Source organism: Panthera onca, chromosome F2 (assembly GCF_046562875.1).
Source record: "Panthera onca isolate mPanOnc1 chromosome F2, mPanOnc1 haplotype 2, whole genome shotgun sequence".
Lineage (NCBI taxonomy): Eukaryota > Metazoa > Chordata > Mammalia > Carnivora > Felidae > Panthera > Panthera onca.
This window is the reverse complement of record NC_138356.1, coordinates 29,348,481-29,361,581: the sequence shown is the minus strand read 5'-3', so window position 1 is coordinate 29,361,581 and position 13,101 is coordinate 29,348,481. Positions and strand designations below refer to the sequence as shown.

General features: G+C 40.3%; 1 long non-coding RNA gene and 1 pseudogene across 1 annotated transcript in view; one reads left to right on the top strand and one right to left on the bottom strand.

The window, feature by feature from the left end:
* The window catches only part of LOC132664225 (uncharacterized), a 239,695-nt gene that overhangs the window by 55,999 nt on the left and 170,595 nt on the right, over positions 1–13,101 (top strand). The window lies entirely within an intron of this gene.
* On the bottom strand, positions 4,786–6,019 carry LOC132664223 (large ribosomal subunit protein uL3 pseudogene; annotated as a pseudogene).

Genomic DNA, 13,101 nt, shown 5'->3' with positions numbered 1-13,101 from the left:
CTCTCCCACAGAACTCATAGTCTTAATAATAAAAATTACAACAAAGGAGTCAAACTCCATACTGCTTCTTAAAAGGATTTTGGCACTTTAACTTATGACCCTTTCTACCTATATTATCATCCTGTTGAAAGATATAGAAACTCTCTCCCATTTCTTACCTCTTCCCAGATTTTGGCTAGTTTTCTATATTCCAAATACATAGCAATGTTACATAAAGTATAAAAAGAGAAATCTGTAAGGATATATTACTGTGCTCAAGACAAGATTTAAATGTCTGTGGGCCACAAATGAGAAGAAAACTTAGAGCAGTGAGCATGATAAAGCTGTGGCCTGACACATTCTAGGTCTGCTACTAAGCAGGTCAGGCCAGGACTGTGATTCTTATATGGTAACAGAGAATAAGGATGGCCCCCCATCTGAGGTAGTGGGAAAGTATTAGATTTTCAGCTTTTAAAGCCTTAGGCTGGAATAGGGCTCCAATGTTCTTGAGAGGAGGCTAACAAAATCTGTAGTCTAGAGCCATAGTTTATACTAAGATGTATACCTAGAAAGCAAGAGGTCACAGACACAGTCCAGAGACTAGGAATTGAGCCATGTTCAATTTGGTCCAAAACCTATTAGGTGGGATTGAGCAAGGTGGTGAATGATGTGGGTGCAGTAGTAGATTCCTGGTGGCCCAGGTTGGATGTCAGAGCCTAAGCAAGTGAAGAGTGTGTCCATGTGAAGGAGCTGTCTGGCATGCGGGTGGTGAAGAGGGCAGCCACAGGGATGGAGGTAGTTGTGTCAGCTACAGAGGAATCATTACATTGATTGACAAGTAAGAAAATATTAAGGATAATGGTGTTGGGCTGGAATTGAAGATTGGGGTGTGAACTCATGGTTTTCAATAGACAGACAAAAGAGAAAGAGAAGGAGCGAGATATTCAAATTCAAATATGTATATTCCTAGCTTTGTCCACTGAGAGGGTCTGGGAGCAGTGGCACTCCCAATAGCATTGCATGCATCTAGCATTCACATCTTGGTTTCTAAGTGTCCCTCTTCAGAGGTCCTTGGAGAATTGGTTGACTTCAGTACTGCTGTAGAGAAAGTACGAGATGAGTCTGGAACTTCTTATACAGCCTGGAATAAAGAAGTGCTCAAAGAATGATGGGGACACAGAGACCACCTTATAAGGACTTTTACTGGAAAAATCTGGGGCAATTTAAGAAAGAAAACGAATAATAATAGTAGCAGACTAAAATGGGGGCACCTGGGTGGCTCAGTTGGTTAAATGTCCAACTTTGGCTCAGGTCATGATCTCATGGTACATGATCTCGAGCCCCGCATAGGGCCCTGTGCTGACAGCTCAGAGCCTGGAGCCTGCTTGGGATTCTGCGTCTCCCTATCTCTCTGCCCCTCTCCCCACCTCCTCAAAAATAAATTAAACATTAAAAAAAATTTGTAATGCATTGAATAAAGTACAAAACCATGAGTTCAAACATATATTTAAAAAGTAGTGATTAAGGGTGCGTGGGTGGCTCAGTTGGTTAAACCTCCAACTTTGACTCAGGTCATGCATGGTCTTTCGGTTTGTGAATTCAAGCTCTGCATTGGGCTCCACACTGACAGTGCAGGGCGGGCTTGGGGTTCTCTCCTCTGTCTCTGCTCCTCCCCTACTTGCACTCTCTCTCTCTCAAAATAAATAAATTAGCTTTAAAAAAAAGTAATGACTAAGTTAATAGTTTGATGAGGAGTGATACATAATATCAAAACCCCCTTACAAACTATTTATTAATTACAAAGGGGAAAAAAATAATTTCACAGTGCAGAAGCCAAGCAGATAGGAACTTAAGTGATCGAAGTTAATGTCACCGTAATGGTACAAATACAAATCACATGTCACTTGAATAGGATAAAATGAGAACACATCACCATCACTTCTGTGATATTCCTACATACTCATGAAGATGAACCAGACAAACCCAAACTGAAGAACATTATGCAAAAGAAATGGCCTATAAACATTGAAAAGGTCATGCTTATGATAGGATAGTCAAGGAAAGACCAAGAACTGTTCCAGATAGAACAAAACTAAGGAGACATGATAACTAAATGTGGTGTCTGTTTTGCAAGATCTGAATTTAAGACTGCCTCTTTTTCTTACAAAGTGCATGCTTGCAATAATTGATGGAACTTGAATAGACCCTGAGAATTGTATTATAGTAAAGTATCAATATTAATTTCCTGATTTTAATGGTTATATTATGGTTATATAGGAGAATGTCTTACTTGATAGAAAATACACACTGAAGTGTTGTAGATTAATGGGGCATAATGCCAGCCATTTACTTACTCTCAAATGGGAAAGGAAAGAAGGTTTCTTATGCTGTACTTGTACATTTTCTCTGAGATTGAGATTATTTATATGTATATTTATTTATGTATTTCATTGCTTTTGTGTGTTTTGAATATCCATGTGCAGCCAAGTTCCCCCAAAGCAGATTTTAGTGGGACCTATCACTAGGGAGAGGTGATTACTTTTGACCTGCTGCAATGAGAACAGCTTGTTTTTCTTCTTAATGACAATGCATAAAATGCTCAAGAAGGTTGATGGGATGGATATCTTTGGCAGGTCACCATGCCCCAATCATAGAGGCTTAGCACTGCCACCCTAGTCAAACGCCATTCTACAGTATTTTCTAGAAGCATGCATGCAAATGATGACATAATGAGGGACACCAGTGATGCCTTCTTCCTCTGGAACTTTGTCATAGGCCTTGCAAATCATGTGATCAGAAGAGCTAATGATTTTAATTATTTAGTGTCAGTCCTACCAGGCATTCTTGTTTGGTTTCTCTTTTATTTAACAGACTTTTATTGAGCCCTACTATGTTACAGGTCCTGTACTAATCTTACAAAAACAAAGACAGAAAAAAGACCCCCACAGTTTCCACTGTGAACAAAAGAGGGGGTCAGACGAGGAAGCAGATATTTACTCTCTAACGAAGGAGTGGGACACAGAGACTGACTGTCTCTTAGGAAGGCTTCACAAAGGAAGAGTGTATGAGCTTGGAATTAAAGGATAAGGTTACTCAAACTCACAACCTCAAGGTCAAGAGTTGCATGCTCTACCAACTGAGCTCACCAGGCACCCCCAGATTTGTTGTCTTGATTGATTGCATTGGCAGCATAGCACGGTGGAGGACAGACAGGAGGACTGTGAGCATGGAGGTGGTTACAGAGAAAGGCATGAACTCAGGCAGTGGCAGAGGAGAGGAAGAGGAGGTGGTTTTGACTGATATAGAGTACCTTGTTTCAATAGTGCTTGATGACCAAATGGTAGAGGGACAAAGGCAGGATGAGCAGGGGGACTGAAGGGAAGGGAAGACATCTGGTTTGACTCCTTCAACCAATGCTCTGGTAGTGCTGCTCACCAAAACCATTCAGGAAGAGGAGGCATTTTGTGTGGAAAGATGTTAGGTGTGAGGTGTCTCATGGGGCAACCAATGGGGAATTCCAGTAAATAAGTGTATACATGTCTAAGTGTGGAACTCAGATTGCATATCATTTAAGCAATAATTTTCTATATGCAAATAATTTTTTGGAAGTGAGTATTTTACCCCAGAAAATTGAAAATGTTGAGACACCCAAGGTATTTTTGCTGTGGGCTTGTGTTGGAAATTATGATCATCATGGATCACTTTGCATTGTTGGTTCAAAGCTACGAACAAACAATAAAGCTGGACAATATTGATACTATAACCCCACAGGATTGGAGAGACCCTAACACGAGACTAGTTTTTCAGTGGAAACAGAACTAAGATGAATTACAGAATTCTCTGCTCCTTAGGCAACTGGGGTAATCTCAGTCCAACCCCCCCCCCCCCATTTTATTGTGTCCAGAAAAGTTCCTAAATTTGTCCAAGATAACCCAATTAACTAGAATTTTGACTTGTAAGTATTTTGTCCTCTCAAAAGGGAGAAAGTGAGCATGTGTTTTGGAAGTCTAAGTTTAATGCTAGGGGTAGGGAATGGGGGTTTGCATAAACCTCATAAATATCTTCTCTAGCAACTTCATCACCTCCCATGAGCCTGATGGGTGGGACATGGTAACTGATACAGTAAACTGGAGGGTGAGAGTTGATTGGCATTGACATGACCCACAGTTTTACTGAGCAAACAATATGTGAAAAGTGGCCCCACCAGAAAACACACATGGGTTGCATAAGGAAGAGGAACCACCAGAGGATTCATGGAAGCCTAGAACACCATGCAAAGCCTGAAGCTAACTGGGAACTTTCAGCTGCTCCCAGGCCAGCCGGGCAAGGAGCTGTGAGGAATGAAGCTATTCTTTTTGGCAAAGAATACACTGTATCCTGTAAAGTCTCAGAAGCAGGGATGCAAACAACAACTGGAGTTTCCAGGAGTTCCATTCAGCTGGAAAGTACAGTGAGTACACAGAATCCAAAATGATTTCCATAGGTTGTGCTTAACATATTAAAATTAAGTAATTTTTGAAAACCACACTAAGAGTAACAACAGCAAAACAAACTGTTCAAGTGCAGATGAGAAAGATGTGGTCAGCTAGGAGCATGTATATAAAAGACTCAGGAGTTTTGATGATCTCAGTATGAGTGAGCCATGTACAATGAGGGAGCTGAATCTGGATTTGGGCTACATTCAGAGTATTCTGGTATTCAGGATGCAGGAGGTGACAGTTCTTTCCCACAGTATGTTGATAAAAAAGAGGACTCTATCCCCCGCCTCCCCACCGCTGGAAAATAATTTTTATTGAGATTCCACCAGCTGCACAATCAGCTGCTGACGTTAAGCTCTTTCTTCCTTTGTAATTTGGTCTTTCTTAAGTGGTCCTATGAAAGCTGTATTTTCCTCCGCCATCTGGAATCAGCCATGACCAAGCTTGGAGATGGTGTCAATGAATTTACGGTCAGTCTTCTCCAAGGTCCGCCATTTAGTCTGCACCAACAAGGACTCGTGGAGAATAAGCACTGGCTTCTTGGTTCCTACTGCACAGCCTTTCAGCGTGATGACATCATTGGTCACTTCACTGTAGTGGACAGAGCCACCCAGAGGGTTGATGCTCTTGTCAGACAGATCATAGTCGGTGGAAGCATTTTTCTTGATGAGCCTTGCCATCCTACGTGAGGTAGCCCTGGCCAATCTTGTAGATCTTATTGATCTCAGTGCGGTGATGGTAACCTTTCTGCCCAGCCCGAGCCCCAGAGAAGGCCATTTGAGTAGGATGCCATGCCCCAATACGGGCAACCTTACACAGCCTCCCGTGGGTTTTGCAAGGTAGCTCATTGGTATGCCAGTGGCTGGTGACCTCTTTGTAGCCTTTGCCCTTTGTGATACCAATGACATCGATCATCTTATCCTGCCCAAACACTTGGTTCACAGGCATCTGCTGCTCTAGCATCTCACGGGCCCAGGCTACCTTCTTGGCCACAGTGCCTCCATTCACCTGGGCCTCCGTAAGGCGGGCCTTCTGGTGTAGAGGAAGCAGGTGCATCTGAGTGTGGGTGATGACACAGATCACCTTGGCAGTACTTCTTCCTGCTGTTGAAGTCCTTCTCTAGCTGCTTCTTGCCATCATCTTCCTGCCACTTCTTTCAGTACTTGGTGAAGGCCTTTTTCTTAGACTTAGGCCAATTCTTATAGAAGCACCTTTTGCATTCATCACTGATGTGCTCACGGCAATGATGGTCTTAAAGGCGCAGAGGCCTCCAGGAGTCTCCACACAGTCCTTGTTGCCCACAACCACCGTGGGTGGCGTCTCCACAATGGCCACAGCCTCCACAACATCCTTCTTTGTTCACCTTGGATCTTGGCCTGTGGACCTCTCATACTGTGTGAGCCATGACAGCCTTGTATCCCAGGAAGGCAGGGAGGTGGCCAGGCTTGGAAGAGTCACCCTTGGGGAAGCTCTTCACCTTCCCAGTGGTTCTGGCTGCTACATTTCCAAGGCAGGAAGCCCAAGGACCCATGCCTGGGAGCAGAGAAGTTCCTGTGAGACATTCCACCACCAGATGCTGACAATAGAGCAGGATTCGATGTTTAAATTACATACATGGCTAATATTTACTAAATGCTTACTATATATCAGCTTCTGGGCTAAATGCTTCACACGATTCCCTCCACACAACAAGCCTTGGGTCCTGTGCTGTTAGTGCCTCCCTCCCACCCAGTGTGTGTAGATAAGGGCAGTATCATTCCGTGGGGTTGGACCTATGTGTAGTCTGGCTAGAGGAAGATCTGGCTCTGTGTGACCAAACTCTGAGCTGGGAACAGATTCCTGACAGCCTGAGAAATCAGTTAGAATCAGCTAGTCAGAAGAATGGCTCAATTGGTTGAGCATCCAACTCTCGATTTCGGCTCAGGTTGTGATCTCATGGTTCGTGGGTTTGAGCCCCACTGACAGTGCAGAGCCTGCTTGGGATTCTCTCTCTCTCCCTTGCTCTCTTCCCTTCTGTCCCCTTCAAAATAATAATAATAATAATAATAATAATAATAATAATAATAATGGGGGTTGTAGATAGGTCTATTTAAAAATAAATGTTCTATATAAAATTATTATGGGTGTCCCAAAATGGAACTGGCTGCCATGTGAGGCACCAACTTCCCACCTCTTTAGGTATTCCAGCAGGAAGCAAATGCTCATCTAATGGGAAGAGGTCCAGGGACCCTCAACACAAAAGCAGATGAGGGTCTGGAATTACTCTTTTTTGCTGCTCTCACAGAGTACATTTTTTAAACCAGTGAAAATATATCTACATGACAGTATTCTGTAATCTGGCACTTTACCTAGTGAAGAGAAAAGCTCAGGTCAGGTCTGAAAGAGCAGGAAATACTAATAGTAGTTGAATATAGGAAAATTCAATGATGGCAGAGAAAATGGAGTGCAAAAAAGTTTAATGATTCTTTTCAGAAGAAAACAGGAAGTTAACACCTGATTTATAGCATGTAAATGATGATCTTGTACCTCCATTGGTGCTTTGGCAAAAATGCCTTGATAAAAATATTTTAAAAAATGATTTTATGACATTGTAAAATAGTTTCTTAAGAATGAAGTTAAATAAGGGACTTCTAGGGGCCCCTGCGTGACTCAGTAGGTTCAGCATCCGACTTCGATTCAGGTCGTGATCTCACGGTTCATGGGTTTGAGCTCCACGTCCAGCTCTGTACTGAAAGCTCAGAGCCTGGAGCCTGCTCTGCATTCTGTGTCGTCTTCTCTCTCTGTCCCTCCCCCACTAGTACTCTGTCTCTCTCTCAAAAATAAACATTAAGAAAATTAAAAAAAAAAAATAAGAGACTTGTACCAACTTCTTTTTAAAAGATTTAGCAGAGCCTTCATTTAATGATATATTAGGATAACATATAACATCACACAGATTCTAGAGCTGGCCTTTGGCTCTCTTTGCCTTACTAATCCTTGAGCAAACAAAAACCTCATGACTAGCGGTAGTATTTCCACTTCTCAGCAAACTTTCTTGAAAGAGCAGATATTGATAAGAACAGCACTTAACCATTTTACTGCCCATTGTAAATTAACAAAAGTAAATTAGCAATTAAAACTCAGCATTTGCAAGGTTGGCAAGCATTCTTTTTTTTTTTTTTTTTTAATCTTTTTTGTCTTCTAGAAGTCTGGTGGCAGAAAGGTAGTATTATTCTGATTATCAATGTAAACTAATAATGAAATTAATCAATCTTGAGTATTCTTTCATGTATACTTGTTTAGAAGTAAGAACAATTCTGTAAGTCATAAAGTTTTTTGTAATTCCAAGTTTGGTCTCAAAGCAAAGATAACCCTGTGGTCAAATTTGAGAAGAGTTAAGAATTTGGTTCATAACTAGTCATCTCAAAAATTGAGAGTGAAATTTCAGTGTTCAACTCACTCAGAGATTGCTTGTGTAAACTCAAAACCAATGAAAGCATAAGAATATTTTGTCAAGTGCGGTGGTTTTAAAGACACGTCCACAGATTCTTTAAAACTCCTCCCTTCAAGGGGTGTAGCTTATTTTTCTTGCCTTGAGTGTGGGCTAATGTTGGATACCCACTTTCTTTTTGGGTGAATAGCATTCACAGAACCAGATTGGGAGCACAGTAGTGAAGAGAGACCAGTCACTGGCCCCATGAAACTAGCTCACTGTTGAATAGGGGACACTTTCTGGCTGTGGGATGGTGTCAGTAAAGGAGGAAATCATCCTCACAGTAGAGGGGGAAGTTCAGAGTGCAATACTGGACACAGGGAGGTTCCAACCCAGACTGGAAGTCAGGAGAAGACTGCTGAAGGTGTTTACATGTGCTATCTCTGTGAATACACATCCCCACTCTTAATTTCTGACCCAGACCTGTCTTTTGATTCCACGCCCCAAACCAATTGCCTCCTTGACTCTTCCACTTCAGTGTTTCATAAACACCTCAAACTTAACATGTTCAAAAAAAAGGTTTTGGAGTCTAAGCCTGCTCTTCACCCAAGCTTCCCTTTTCATAAAATGGTCCACTTAGGACTTTTGGCCAAGAACCTGGAGATAGCCTTTATTCCTTCCTTTCCAGAACATCCAAATCACTGGCAGGTCATGCCAGTCCCCACTGTGAAATGTACCAGATCTATCCAACAATCTTTCTTCCCTTTCTCTAGTAGAGACATTGCCTTTGCTGCCACGGAGACGCAGAATGAGGAGCACCCTTGAGGGTGGGCACAAAGTCTGCTTGGGATAGACTGAGTGTGAAGAGAGAGATGAGAGTAGAGGTAGCCCAGTGAGAGTCATAATCCCCCCAAATGTATCTGGTTTAGAGATATAGATGCTTATTCTGTACATACCTTAAAAAATATACAAGCTAATATATTTCATTAATTGTAATATCGACAAATGGTAGCCAGAAAATTATTATGCTGAGAATATTAATACTTACCTAAATTAATTGAGGATGTAAGAAAGCATAGTGGTTAAGAGGTGTGCTCTGTTGTCAACATCAGTAACAGTCCCATCTCTGCACTTACATAGCTGTGCACCCTGTGAAAGTTGCTCTGCCTTTTGGAGTATCAGTTTCTTTATCTGTCAAATCGTATTCTTCTACCTACTCATAGTGTTGTACAGAGTAAATGCAATGGTCTATGCAAGATGCTTATTAGCACATGCAAAGAGCTCCATGTTGTTAATTATCATCAATATCAGCATTGTCCTTCACTTCAAAAACATCTTCCTGTAAGAGAGCATAAAACTACTAGCTTCTTGGAGAAGAAACTACTCCATTATCTAAGAATTATGAGTTGCCTTTAAAGGTGATTCCAGCTCAGATATATAACATTCTGTCATGCAGGGCTAATTTAACTCAATTAAATTTTTTTTCTGATAACATATTTTTGATAAAACTTTTTTGGGGATGAGAACTGTAGGCATTCTGACTAAATTTACACAGATGTCCACAAAAGACTACAATTACCTCATAAGCCAAAATCACTCCCCACCCCCAAGTAGGATATTTGGATGAGCTGATGTTCCTAGCTTTAAGTATGCAGACCTCAGTAACAGCTGAGGCACAACCAAGAGCAAAAAAATGTAGTAGTAGAAAGATTAGACACCTGTTTGTGACAGTGGTCAAAGGCTTCTTTTTCATACATTTTGGGGACTGCATAAGTGGGGGAGCTGACCTGCGGTAAATGACGTGACCATGCGACTGGAATATTCTGTACCAAAGCAAATAAACTGTACAAACATCAGTGGTGGAGGCAACAGACGATACTCATTCTGAGAAGAGCTTCCCATTTTGTAGCTTTGTGCTCTCGGAACACTCTAGGAGTTATAATTAACTGCTAATGTTCTTCTTTGCTCCTTATTCTGTAGGGTATTCTACCCTTCGTCTCTTTCCTAGATCTTCTCCTTTAGATACAAACTCTCCTTTTCTTCTCCTGGGCAAAAAACAAACTAGATACCAGGAGGGAGTATGTATTTTATCAAGAAGACATATAACAGATTTGAAAATTAATTTTCTTATCAATTTTGTCCCAGACATTTTTCTGACCCTTGTAGAAATTTGAACGTTCATAAATATGACTGTCAGGAAATAGTTATAAATTCCTCTCCATTTATTTAGGCAAGAAGAGTGGTTATCCAGTAAGTGGCAGCAAACAGCTTATAGATTCATCTTTTCTGATTTCCTAACTCTAAGATTCTTATGAATGAAGCAGAATCACTGATTGAGCAAATGGAAATAAACTTGAAAGTAGAGGACGCATATTATGACTCTCCTAAGAAGCAAATATGAATCTGCCTCTGCGTCTTCTCCAAGAAGTTTTTCAGAGCCATAGAGTGTACTGATGCATGAGCACTCAAAGACACCATAAGGCATTTTCTGCATGACTTAATTCTTTTTTCACACATAAAGAACAGATTCTGATGATTTACTACTATCATTTTAAATTCAGAGCACTGCATTGCTAACATTGAGGAATTGCAGACTACTTGTTTAAAGGATAATGAAAAGTGAAAAATGCTATATGATTGTCATGGTCACTCTTAAGTCCCAAGATTTTTCAGAACAGTCCCAATTTCAAAAATTCTACCTTGTTATCCTTTAATTACACTCCTTTTGGGGCGCCTGGGTAGCTCAGTTGGTTGAGTGTATGACTTCGGCTCAGGTCATGATCTCATGGTTCTTGCTTCAAGCCCCACGTCAGGCTCTGTACTGACAGCTCAGAGTCGGGAGCCTGCTTCTGATTCTGTGTCTTCCTGTCTCTCTGCCCCTCCCCCACTCATGCTCTGTCTCTCTCTCCCTCTCCTTCTCAAAAATAAATAAACATTAAAAAAGATATCTGTAATTACACTCCTTTTTGTCAGTCAGACTGTGCATCAGATTTGGAAAATATGTTTTTAAAAGTTCATTGTTATTCTTAGTGCATTTAGTAGTTTCCAGAATCAAAGAAATTGTTTTTAAAATATTACATAAATTTTGGGGCACCTGAGTCGCTCACTTGGTTGAGTGTCCAGCTCTTGATTTACACTCAGGATTGAGCCCCGTGTCAGGCTCTGCGCTGACAGCCCAGAGCCTGCTTGGGATTCTCTCTCTCCCTCTCTCTCTGCCTCTTCCTCATTTGCATGCATGTGCATGCACATGTGCTCTCTCACTCTCAAAATAAATAAACTTTTAAAAATATATATAAATTAAAAAAATTATCTTAAGAAAAATAAAATTCCATTCTTACACATTATGGGAAAGCAGCCTGAACAGCTTAGCTCTTGGGCATAGACTGATGATTACTTGAGCAATTTTCATATTATTGCAGTGGGACTTTATGATTGCCAATTCCATCAGCATAACATGCAGAGTCACAGAAGTATTTTTGAAGGACATGTGAGAAGTAGCATTTTAGTGTAACGCAGTTGCTGTTTCTTAGAATCTGAAAGAAACTCTTAAGGAAGTTCTGGAATGTACATGATACAAAGTTGCTAATCAGGAACAGTATGATACTTAGATTACTCTTGATTCTAATGGCCATGAGGTCACATGGGGAAAAAATGCCTTTAGATGAAAAAGGGTCAAAATTTTAATTTGAAATTCATACCTTGCTGAAAAACTGATTTGGATTAAAAGTGAAGCTTCAGATAGTCTCTGTAGAGGTAGAAGTCATGAAACAATTTGAAAAATTTTATCAATTTCAAAATACTTTTAAACTAATTTTGTCAATTCCAAATGCTTTTGAAAAGAGGTGGTTTAGCATACAGAAATGCTACTTCCTTATTTATATTAAACTTACTAAAGAGTTCAAAGCTTATTAGGTGTATTCTGCAAGGATGGTCAATATTTTATTATATATTTTGCAAGTTATGGTGATATCATTTTGAGGATCATCCTTGTGTTTTTCAGTTATTGTTCAGAACTAATATTTACCTGTCATGAAGTACTTTGCATCATCACATATCTGTTATCTGGCGACTTAAACTCACTTTCCTATTTATTCTATATAAAGTGACTTGCACAAAACTTCTCTACTCCATTCATCCTTTTTCTGCCCTAAAGGCTGAGGGCTTATTACTATGACATGGTTTGTATACACTGAAGAGGTCAAAGGTACCAGCTGATGAGCTGGAATGTTTTTCCCTTATCAGAACTTTTCCTTCCCTTCCAAGGCAATGGCAAGATTCAGAGACAATTCTGGGTGGGTTACCTGAAGTTTCACCCTTATTTATTTTAACAAAAATGCAATGCTCACCGTGGTAAAGTGGGAAGACCAGTGGTTATATTCATACAAATCAGGGTTTGAATTCTTGTTCTGTTGCTTACTGCTTATGAACTATATTCAAAGTAAGTCTAAGACTCAGTTTCGATATCAATGGTATGGGGACAGTACAAAGCTCATACGATTTTTCAAAGATAATATATATCTAAAGCAATGAGCTTTAGTGTCTGGCTCATAGTAGGCTCTGAGTAAATGTTAGCTAATTTGGTTGAATAATAAATAATTATAAGTGGAAGAAGTACAACACAAAAGAGAATATTGAAGTAAGAAGGCATCTTTTGTGCCTACATTGTATGCTATAGTAGCAAAAGTATGAGATTTAATGGCTAACTGTCTTCATCAGATTTCCCAACCAACTGAACATTATTTTTCTGATCTGTGAAAATGAGCGTGATTATACTGCCTCATGGAGTTATAGTAGTACAGTTAGGCTCATAGTGCGAATATCAGATCTTAGTTCTGCTTGTCTTCCTTCTCCTTTGAGACTCTTTTTATGGCATATTCTCCGCCCACTCCTTTTTGGACAAAGACTAACCTATAATTTAATGTCACTCTCATAACGTTTGAAGACTAAGAGAGAGAAACCAAACTTGAACCAACTTAGGTTTCCAGTGGGAGAAATCCATTTTTATTGACAATAACATACCTATATGACCCGTGGGTCTACACTCCTAGGCAGGGGAACTGAGGGCTTTAAAGTGAATGAGTCAGAGATGCCTACATGAGCTCAGTAAAAAGATACAGCTCTTCTGATTTGCTGACTGCAGCTCATTCATTCAACTGATATTTTATTAACTGCCTACTATGTACAGGCATCATACTAAGTGCTAGTCATACAACTATGAATAGAACAGCTCTC